The 8397-nt window shown below is 41.5% G+C and overlaps 1 pseudogene; it reads right to left on the reverse strand.

Annotated features, from left to right (window-relative positions):
- Positions 1-471: 471 nt before the first annotated feature.
- Positions 472-8397, reverse strand: part of LOC101660924 — a 35964-nt pseudogene continuing 28038 nt past the window's right edge.

Here is an 8397-nt window from a genome sequence, read left to right on the forward strand (position 1 = left end):
CACGAGAGACGAAATGATGCCGACTGCAGGGGGAAAGCCAAGTCAGTGAAAGGGTAATTATCTCAGGATTGGCAGGGTTCCACACGACTGCTCTGGCACCCAGGGCTGCAGCACGGTGGGTCCATGTGGCTTCTGCTCAGGGATGTCTTGCAGGAAATGAGCCTTGGAAGCAAAAGCAGTTAACTGGCTAAGACCACTTCACCCTGGACTGACCTTCACAAAACAAGAGACCCGAGAACTCAAAAAGCGAAGCTTACCCGTGGTAGGTTAAATTTTCTTTATTATTGTCCAACACAGGTTCTTTGGAGAGAAAGAAAAAGATCACAGTGCTGACCAGGTAAATCAATAGGTTAAGTCAAAATAACTGTTGAAAGATAATAGCATTAGGGAGGTGGTTACTTTATGGCATCTTCTTTCTTGGAGTTCTTAGAAATTTTGGACAGCTTCTCTTTCCACAGCCTTCTACAGCTGTTAAATGTTGTTCACCAACTGGCTGCATTTAACTTGCCTAAAAAGGTGGGTAAGGGCCAATGGTAAGAACAAAGGAACAATTTTTTGGACATTCTTTTCAAAGTACTGAAAGGGCCTATACCATCACACTTGGTCAGGATACTCATCTGAGAAGCTTCTTTTATCACATGCTGATTAAACATAGTGTGATACTACCAGAAGAGTCTCATGGTGATGTAATACGCCACCACCACATCCACAGTGTAGTGGTCATGCACCAAGAGAAAACAGTAGATTTCAACTATACTTAGAAGCCAGCACATCCAATGATACCACCAGAGTTCCCGAGGGGATACTTCCTGAGAAACAAGTAAATGTTAACATGACCATGTGGTCACTGTACAGATAGTCTCCACACCTGTTGTGAAAGCTGGTGAGTTAGTCTGGGTAGACTAGAGAAACAAATTCATAGACATTCATATGTGTATCAGAGAGAGCTCTATACAAGAGCAATTGAATATAGAGAAAACATCCGCTAGACCAGAGGAGGTACACTGGTACAGATAGGAACTGAAAATACAGGGAATCCAGGATGGATGAGCCCTATAGGACCAGTGGTGTGAGTGGCAAAACAGGGAGGGTAAAGGGAGAATGGGTAGGAAAGAGGGAACCGATTACATGGAACTGTGTGTGACCTCCTCCCTGGGGGACAGACAACCAAAAAGTGGATGAAGGGAGACGTCGGACAGGGCAAGATATGACAAAATACCCATTTATAAACTATCAAGGGCTCATGCGGGAGGGGGGAGCGGGGAGGGAGGGGGAAATGAGGACCTAATGTCGGGGGTTTAAATGGAGAGAAAATGTTTTGAGAAACAATGTACAAATGCGCTTTACACAATTGATGTGTGTATGGATTGGGATAACAGTTGTATGAGCCCCTAATAAAATGTTAAAAAAGAAAAAAAGAAAAAGAAAAAGAAAACATCCCAGCTCAGTCCAGATCAAATCCACAAGTCTGATATTAGTCCATGTGTCCAATACCAATCTATAACATCCTCTTCAGAGTCCTGAAACACATGCAATGATGCCGAATGCAGGAAGATCACAGGCCAGTGGGTGGAAAATCTTGTGGACCCAATGGCAGTAGAAGCATCTCAGCACTGGCATGGGTCAACATGTGGCTCCTCCAGCACCAGGGAACCGGCTGCATCAGGCAGCTCCATCAGGCTCATGGTCAGTAATGTCTCCCAGTGAATGAGCGTGTGTCCCGCATCCAGCGAGCTATTTATCTCCTTAGAGCCTCCAAATAAGGTCATCAAGCTAAACTTGACAAGCTAAACTTGATTGACAAGCTAAACTCCACCCCTTCACTCTTAAGTCTCAAATTGACAACAGATTACATAACCACCACAGCTGACAATGGACAGACCACCTCCAACAATGCGCTTCATTGTTCTGACTTTTGGGCTTCGCAGTCTTTGTAAAGCTTAGGAGAATACTTGAAATCCATACTGGGTACTGGGAGTGTAGTTATATACATTGTAATGTATTGATACAGCTACAGCGTGCCAGCTATGCAGAAAAATGTTCAGCTAATAATAGACTTGTATTTTAAGAACAGCCACTGAATTAACCAGAGCCCTACAAGGATCATGCTATCAATTTCACAAATAGAGAAGAGTCATTGCAACGGGGTAAAATGGTCAAAAACATTTCTAGTAATGGGAGGCTGCACCTTCAAAGGAGGTACTCATTCATGGACTCCTGAGATCAAGTATACTCTATGAAGCCATTGTTACAGTCACTGTGTCAATCCATCTGATTGATGGCCTTCTTCTATTTTGAATACTGTCTACTAATCATGATGTCCTATCCAGGAACTAGTTCCTCCTGATAACATGTATAAAGTACATGAGATGAAATCTCATCATCCTCATTTCTAAGGAGAAATCTGACTGCACTTTTTCCAAGACAAATTTGTTTGTGCTTCTGGCAGTCCCAGTATATTCAGTATTCTTCACCAGCATCATAATTCTAATGCCTCAATTTTTCTTAGGTGCTCTTTATTTATTGTCCAGCTTTCACATGCATATGAGATGACTGAAAATATTATGGCTGTGTCGAGCACACCTACATCCTCAAAATATCTTCGTTCTTCAACACTATAAAAAGCTCTTGTGCAGCAGATTTGCCCAATGCAATACTTTGCTTGATTTCCTGGCTGCTGTTTCAAAGAACATTGGTTGTGGTCCCAAATAAAAGGAAATCCTTGACAATTTCAATCTTTTTTGTTTGTTTGTTTGTTTATCATGGTGGTTTATTGGTCCAATGGTGAGGATTTTGTTTTTCTTTACACTAAATTGTAATCCATAATGAAAGGTGTAGTCTTTGATCTTCATCAATAAGTACTTCAAGTTCTCTTGACTTTCAGCGTATAAGGCTGTACCACCTCCATAACACAGAGTGTTAATGAATTGTCCTCAGAACCTAATGCTGCATACTTTTTAATGTAATCCAGCTTCTTAAATTATTGGTTCAGCATACATTTTGGATAAACATCGTGAAATGATATAACTCTGATGTTCATATTTCCTAATTGTAAACCACACATTATTCTCTTATTCTGTTTGATTGATCCACGTGTATGTGCCACATGACAACAATGGGTTCTGGAATTTCATTCTTCATATTGTTATCCAGAGTTTGTTATAATACACACATTCAAATGCATTTTTATTAATAAAACACAAGAAATATTTATTGATGTACTGCTGTAACTGTTTTTGGATTATCTTTACCAAAAATGTACTTGCAGATGACATTAATGATATTGTTTGATAATTTCTACATTTCTTTGGAATGGGTGCAAATACGGATCTCTTCCAGTTCATTTACCAGGTAGCTGTATCTTAAGTTTCTTGAATAGACTAACCAGTGAGTGCTTCCAGTACTGCATCAGTTTGCTAAGACATTAAAATTGGTATTTAATTCCCACAGACTTTTCTTTTTACCAAGGACTTCAGTGCAACTTGGACTTGTCAGTTGTTGATCACATACTACTTCTTGAAATGGTTGCATAATAACCAATTTTATTTAGTATCGTGACTGTATATTCCTTTAGGTCTATCAATCCCTCAACTCCCCACCATGTGCACTGGGATATAGCTACCCTGTTCAGGATTCTTCCATAGACCGAAGCATTCATGTTGCTTCTCTAACCCTCAGAAGCTGCGAGCCACCATTCTTTGCTTTGGTCTTCAGCTTTCTGAATACTGACTATGGTGTGGGATACAGGCTTTCAGAATCCTTCTTCCTTGCTGCCCAGAGACAAGCAACCATGAATTGGCACTTAAACTCAAATTTACTGCCATCAAGTCTATTATAACTTATAGTAACACTGCCCCTGTAAATATTTATGGGAGCTGAAAGCCTTGTCTCTCTCCTGAGGAGCAGCTGGTAGGATTGAGCCACCCATCTTGCAGTTAGCTGCCCAAAACTTACTCAACACCACTACCAGAGATCCTTGGCCTAACACATGAGAAATTCTTATTAAGCTGGTACCTTTCCTAATTTTCCTTCAAGGGCTTTACTATCAGTCCTTTCAGGAAAGCAGACAGGGATTAACATGCAACACTAACTCTGGAATATTAACAAGTTTTTCAGAATCTTAGGAAATTCTGAGTTTTCACCCCTATTTTTTGTCCCTGGATCTTTCTTGAAACTCCAGCAGCCTTTGTTCAAGTTTTTCTCCTAAGACCGTTCTACAGCAAAATAACAGAGTATGGTTGATATAAAAAGTAATGAGCTTTTATTGAAAGGCAAGGCAATTTCCAAATTGGTAATCACAAGGTCTAAAGGATTCTGAACTAAGTGATCTAGAGACAGTTCAGAGAGTTTATGTAAGAAAATACAAGGAACTTCAATAAAAAGTCAGTTATTGGTTAACATTTAGGTAGTGGTTACGAAATTGGGTGTGGTACATTTTATTGGTCAGAGATATACATTTTTAAAGGGATTTTTGGTTGATTGGTGTGGTAGTTATATAATCATTTGTCAATTTGAGGATTAAGAGTGAAGAGATGGAGTCTAGTCTGTCAATTGAGTCATAGCCAATAAGGCCTTTGTGTGGGCATGGCCTTCTCCAGAGAATTCTAGGAACTCCTGATTTCCTCCTTGGAGGCAGGAGAGACTCTCTGCTCACTCCCTGCCAGACGCCCTACTGACAAGACACATGGCACTGAGCTGATAGACCCTGTGCCCTGGGAACTGGAGAAGCCATGTGGAGACCCCTGCCAGTGCTGAGATGCTTACAATGGTGCTGGATCCAAAGACTTCCTGCATTTGGCGTCATTGCATGTGTTTCATGAGTCTGAAGAGGTCTTTATAGATTGGTATTGGATATATGGGCTAATATCAGACTTATGGGCTTGGACTGGATTGAGTTGGGATGTTTTCTTAATGTACAATTACCCTTTATATGAAACTCTTTCTTATACACATATGAGTTTCTATGGATCTGTTTCTCTACTCTACCCGGACTAACACAATTGGTGTTTTTTTTTTAAGTTACAAACCAACCCACCTCTATCAGCCAATTCTGAATCATAGTAACACTATACGACAGAATAGAACTATGGCTTAGGGTTTTCAGGATTGTGAATCTTTACAGGAGATGCCAGCCTCATCTTTCTCCATCTCTGTAGCAGGTGGATTTGAACCACTGGCCTTGTGGTTAGCAGCCTAACTTTACAAGGTAATAGTTAAATTGGGAACCAGACCCATTATCATGAAGTAAATTCTGACTCACAGAAACCTTGTGTAGAGTTTCAGAGAATGTCAATTTTTCAGGAATAGACATCTTTTTTCTCCTATGGAGTACCTGGTAGGTTTGAACCACTGACCTTGTGTCTGGCATCCCAATGCTTATCCCACAGCACCACCATAGATCTTTAAATTGAGTACATTCCCCCCCCCCAAACAATCATGAAACAATTTTTGCATAGCTGTAGGGAAAAAAAAAACTCACTGCTATCAAGTCAATACTGACTTATAGCAATCTTATAAAACAAGGTAGAACTGCCCCTGTGAGTATCTGAGACTGCACCTCTTTATGGGAGTAGAAAGCTCTTTCTCCCTCAGAGATGCTGGCGGTTTCAAACTGCCAGCCTTTCAGATCACTGCCCAACTCATAACCACTATGCTACCAGTGTTCCTAACTATAGGGAATATATGCATAATTCTAATGTTTATTTGATTAAACATCTATTCTGAGAATTATTTTTAATTCGACTTCCTAATGGGTTAGGCTAGTCACTGCAAAGTCTGCATTCAAACCCACCAGCCACTCATAAGGTGAAAGATGTGATTGTCTGCTTCCATAATGATATATAGTCTTGGAAAATCTATATATGGTTTCTTTGAGTTGGAATTGACTTGATGGCAGTAGGTAGGTTTTCTCCAAGATATTTTGGAGTTGTATTTATTTGTTGATTGTGTGCTGGTTTGTTACACCACGGGTTTTTATTTGTCTTCGTTTTAGTATATCTGAGCTGGCAGGATGGACATGCTTCTTTGGACACTAATTTGGCAATGATGGGTCATTCTCCTGGTTCTGGGTGAGTAGAGTAACTGGAGTGACTGTGGGTTCAGGTCTCTGGTTCATGAATATGAAGACAAGTTTATGGAGGTGTGAGCAGGCCCACTACCTGTCGTTTATCCAGTGGTGTAGGAGCAAGTGGGGGGAATTACTCATTGAATATGGTGGGTATGGTACTTTTTTTTAGCATATATTGTGTTATTTTATATATTTATTTTAAATATACTTTTATTGGGGCCTCTTACATCTCTTATCACAATCCATACATTCATCCAGTGAGTTAAACACCTTTGCACATATACTGCCATCATCATTTTCAAAACATTCTCTTCCCACTTGAGCCCCTGATATCTGCTCCCCATTTCTTCCCCCTCCTTCCCCCACCCATCCTCTCTCACGAACCCTTGATAAATTATAGATTATTAATTCCATATCTTACATTGTCCTCCTTCACCCCTCACCCACTTTTCCATTATTCGTCCCCCTGGGAGGGGGTTACAGGTTGATCCTTGTGATCGATTCCCCCTTTCTCCCCACACCCTCCCCTAATCCTCCTGGTATCTCTACTCTCATTGTTGGCCCTGAGGGGTTTATCCATCCTGGATTCCCTGTGTTGCAGGCTCTTATCTGTAGCAGTGTGCATGCTCTGGTTGAATCCGATTTGTAAGGTAGAATTGAGGTCATGATAGTGGGGGGAAGGAAACACAAAAGGACTAGAGGAAAGTTGTGTGTTTCATCGGTGCTATACTGCACCCTGATTGGCTCATCTCTTTCCTGTGACTCCTCTGTGAAGGGATGGCCAATTGTCTACAGATGGACATTGGGTCTCCACTGCATGCCTGCCCCCAGCACCCATTCACATTGCGTATGATTTTGTTCTGGGTCTTAGATGCCTGATACCTGATCCCATTGACACCTCATGATCACGCAGGCTGGTGTGCTTCTTCCATGTGGGCTTTGTTTCTTCTGAGCTAGATGGCTGCTTGTTTATCTTCAAGCCTTTAAGAATCCAGATGCTATATCTTTTGATACCCAGGCACCGTCACTGTCTCCAGTGCTGTCAGTGGGTATGGTACTTATGATCGACTAGTTTTGAAAGAATGTCCATCTTTCTGAGATGGGGCACAATCAAAAAATAAGAAGGAAAAAATTTTAAAGGTGTGGACAAGAAAATGGGTAAAATTAAAGCAAGATGATAAAGAAGAGGGGAAATAATGCAATAAAAAGGAAGAAAAAGTGAAAATCAAAGGGAAAAAACACAAAAGAAAAATCAAAAGGATGTTGTGATAATGCTGCCTGCCTCTCTGTCTGAGGGAGTGTGTGCCCATGAGTGGCATAGGAGTCTGGCACACAATCTGTTCATATGTGCACCTCTGAGAACAAGAGGCTATGGGAATGAATTTTGAGTTCCCTGAGAGTGCAACCTATGAATCACACGGACAGCTCAGAGATGAGGCTCAGTCTGTTTGGGAATTGATGTGGTGGGTGCTTGCGTGGTGAGGCTCCACTTCTAGGTGAGTTTGGGGCACCAGGGAGATCTCCCCAGCCACCCTGGTCATCAGGAATGTATGGTAGGGAAAGCAGGAGAAATAGGTCACAGTTTACTGGCACAGGTCTGGTACATTTCTGGGAAGGCGCAACCAATTATCCAGTTCCTGCTCAGATTCAATGTCTCCAACCACCACCCAACAGACCTTCCCCTCTGCATAGACTTCAAATGACTGGGGTTGTCCACTTGTGAGTTGTTTTGTTCCCCCTCACTAGCTCCAGCCTCACTCTGAAGTAGTCTGTACCACTTGTATTCCTGCCTGCTTTGCTGCACTTTCCTTTCCCTGATCCAGCTCATATTCTGCTCATCTTATTTCAATCAGGATCTGTCTATACTGTGTATTTGAGTCAATATGCATTCCATTAAATAGGCTTCTCCTTGCCAATGTGCATTGTCTTCTGTATCTCAAAATGGCTAGATGCAGCATGAGGCCCTGCCCTGTCCTGTCTCTTTCTTCTGTTACTTTTTATTCCATCTCCCTTTCCAAGCAGTGTTTAGTTCGGTTTTTTTAATTAAAAGACCATTTTGCTGGGGGCTCTTACAACTCTTATTACAATCCATACATGGATTGCATCAGGCATGTTTGTACATATTTTGCCATCCTTTTTTCCCCCCCTGAGCCCTTGGGATCAGCTCCTCTTTTTCCCCACCCTCCCTCATGGCTCATTGATAGATTATAAATTATTGTTATGTTCATATCTCACACCAACCGTTGTCTCCCTTCCCCCATGTTTTCTGTTGTTCTTCCCCTTGGTGGGGGTGGGGGTGGATGGTTATGTGTTGATCATTGTGATCGGTT

This window comes from Echinops telfairi, unplaced genomic scaffold (assembly GCF_000313985.2).
Source record: "Echinops telfairi isolate 266 unplaced genomic scaffold, ASM31398v2 ScPeMD7_19;HRSCAF=73, whole genome shotgun sequence".
Classification (NCBI taxonomy): Eukaryota; Metazoa; Chordata; class Mammalia; order Afrosoricida; family Tenrecidae; genus Echinops; species Echinops telfairi.